The sequence below is a fragment of the Chrysochloris asiatica genome, unplaced genomic scaffold (genome assembly GCF_000296735.1).
Source record: "Chrysochloris asiatica unplaced genomic scaffold, ChrAsi1.0 scaffold00119, whole genome shotgun sequence".
Classification (NCBI taxonomy): domain Eukaryota; kingdom Metazoa; phylum Chordata; class Mammalia; order Afrosoricida; family Chrysochloridae; genus Chrysochloris; species Chrysochloris asiatica.
In genome coordinates, this window is record NW_006408637.1 from 4,017,921 (window position 1) to 4,021,503 (window position 3,583).

Below are 3,583 nucleotides of genomic sequence, written 5' to 3' on the forward strand. Positions count from 1 at the left end.
CGCTGTGGGTTAATGCGCCAGACTGCAAAGCCGTTTGAACTGCAAGGTCGGCAGTTCAAGCTCACCAGCTGCTCCTCAGAAACCCTATACAGGGTAGCTATTGGTCGGAAAACGGCACTTAACAACAAATGCCAAAATTATTTTCACAAATATATGATAATTCCTTGGGGGAAAGAACCCTATTCTTATTTGTTTCTGTTTATTTATTGTTCTAACTGCCATGCTGCAAAAGGAAACTGACAAGTATCTCGCCCACAGCACTCTACTCAGCTGGGCTCAATAATTCATTACAATGGCCATACAGAACTCAGACATTACTCAGTTAGTGGATGTACTGGGGAAATTAGCAAGTTTAATTAAGGGTCAGAAATGCTCAGGATATATAGCTCTTTGGTCAGAACAACCTCTCCTCAGCCATGACCATAGGCAGGCCTGTCTCTGCTGGGCAATGTTACAAAGCTCTTAGGGGTACTGAAAAATGTCCATAGGCACATCATTCCACTGTAAGCCTTAGCCTAAAGGAACTCGGCTGGCTCTAGCTCCCACAGTTAAGTGCCTGGAGGTACCCCACTCTGTAAGCAAGCCTCCTGCCCAAAGCTGCTCAACTTTACTTACTTGTGGACTGAGACGTACACGGCTCTGTCTGGTGCTCTGGCTCTTGATTCTGCTACTGCTGCTTCTTTGCCTCTACTTCAGCATCACAGCTTTCTGTCCTGGAGCCTAGGAAGTTCACACACAGGAAGCCCAAGGTAAGAAAGATGTAATCTACTTCTGGTTCTCCTCTGAATATGGTGGGATCCCCTGTCCTGTTTCTGAGATGGCTCATTTTATACCCATGTTAGAGTTCCAAGTTTTTACAATCACAGTGAACTCTGTTAAGAATCATTCACAACTGAATCACATCATCCTATCAGCGTCTTGTCCTACCTTCTCCTACCCAGACTTGAAAGGGCAAAATGGTGTTTGTGAGAGTTAATAGACTACGGCTAGAAGAGACATGACATATTTCACTACACTGTACATGCTAAAAATGTGCTCCCTAGAATATGAAAGATCAGGATTGTGTGAGTGCTTATTAGGATTCAGAATCATGGGTACCTCAAGCATAGTGAAATAGATGAAGCATTTTATAAGCACTCAAGTGAAGTACATGCACATGAAAGTTCTAGAAACACTGTAAACATTTTGCCCTACAGAAAAGGGGCAGCAGTTAATTGCTTTATAAAATAATTTTTTGCATACCATCACTTGTTGAGGTGTGGAATTTATTATTTGGAAGATTTACACCCTTTCAAAAATTTTAAGTTATAATCCATCTCACAAGAAAAATTCACATGTGCATATTCTTAAAATGTTTTCAAAATGGCATCGGGGTTTCAATGACTCTGGTAAGATAAGGCCAATTCCAACAATTCTTAGGTTCTAAGGTCTTCAAGTATAAAAATCTTTGAGTTAAAGTAAATAGACACATGCAAAGGAACATAAAAGGGAGAGACAGACCACCTAGGAAAGGAAATCGAAACTTTATGAAAGTGAATTGACAGAGAGGGTAAGCCAAAATATTAAAGGATCAGGAAAGACAAAAAGAACAAAGAGAGATTTATCACTGAACATCATAAAGTTAATATATAAGTACCCTCTTCTTCTAAACTCAGCATTCATTCAAAGTCAGAATGGTTATTATTGCCTGTTATTATTATTATTTTTATTACCCATTACCATCCGTCCTTTAATTCCACTGGTGAAATGAACCATTTTTCATAACTTTTTAATTCTCGGATCCTTAAACTTACGACTTAGGAGGCTTAGCTTCATATTAATTGTATTGAGGACTCTCATAATCATGACTGACAGTCATCAAGTCAAAATATTTGTACCACAGAAAGAAATAATAAAATTCCCATCAGATCTAGAGGACATTTCTTGAGTTAAGTGGTATTTGGCTAGGTGTTGGTCCTGGCATATAATTAGCAATCGGAGGCAATTAACAATGATACTTATGATCTCAAATAAGTAATTATAAGCATGGGCTCTTAAGATACAAGGAAACCAGGTTTAAATTCTAGTAGAAACAATTACCTAGATCAGGCAAGTTGTCTAACTTCTCTGAGTCAATTTCAAACACAAAGATTAAAGAATTAATACTATTAGAATCTATTGCATAGAATTCTGTAAATATAATGATGTCACCCACATAATATCATAAGCACTGAAAATATTAAACAAGGAGTTAATATTATTACTTGTTGTTGTTAGGTGCCATCGAGTCTAACAACACCTAACAACAACGTTATTAAGAAGAAGATGGAAAAAATACTAAAGCAGAAAGTGCTAGCATTCATGATTCTCCTTTTTGTCCTTGGAATGATAGTAAACTATATTTCAGGAACTCCTCACTGCTCTTCTTCTACAAGGACCATGGAGGTCAGGATTTGAAAATGGTAATGCCACAAAAAACAAAACAAAACAAAAAAACACACAAAACCTTAATTCTTAAATGGCTATATGGAACAGGTCCCATCTCCACCACCAAATACATAGGACTGTGAACTCTGGTCTAAGTAAGAAATAAACTCTCATTATATTAATGCACTGAAATATTGGGATTGTTTGTTACAATTGTCAGTCTATAAACTCATTGCTCTCAAGTTGATTCTGACTCATCATGACTGATAGGACAGAGTAGAACGGGTTCCTGATGATTTCTGAGACTAAATCTTTACAGAGGCAGCCTGTCAAAGCTTTCTTCTACTCAGGGACTGGCAGGTTCCAATTGCTGACCTTCTGCTTAGCAGCCCAATGCTTAACCCATTGCTTCCTCAGGGATCCTCAGTCAGTCTATAATGACCAATAAAACACATAAGTAAAAAGTTATTTGATTTTTTAATATTCTTTGCTTACAGCAAAATAAAAGTTTAATACTTGCGCTTTCCTAGATCAGGAAATATCAGTGAAAAATATATATATATAAAAAGCTACATTAATTTCTGCCATTTTGAATCCCATTTACATGCAAGTTAACCCTGAGTTCATGCTCAATTAAAAAACAAAACTTTTTTTGTGTAAGACTTTCTTTATTTACCGAGTCATTATTTGGTGTGTCAGGCTAAGTGTTTTAAGATATATGTGCCAAAATTATGTTTTCACAAATATGTGATAGTTCCTTGGAGAAAAGAACTCTATTCTTATTTATTTGTTTCTGTTTATTTATTGTTCTAACTGCCATGCTGCTAAAGGAAATTGACAAGTATCCTTCCCACAGCAGTTTACTCAGCTGGGCTCAATAATTCATTACAATGGCCATACAGAACTCACACACATTACTCAGTTAGTGGATGTACTGGGGAAATTAGTAAGTTTAATTTAGGGTCAGAAATGCTCAGGATACAGTTCTTTGGTCAGAACTGATAAAATAAACTTTAAAGAAAAAACAGCATAAGAGACAAAGAAGGACATGATTGAACAAGAGTACATAACCATACTAAATATCTATGCTTCCCATGAAAGAGCCTCAAAATAAAAAAATAAAAACCTAAGAACTGAGAAAAGAAATAGAAAATTGTACAAGAATAGTGAAGCAGGC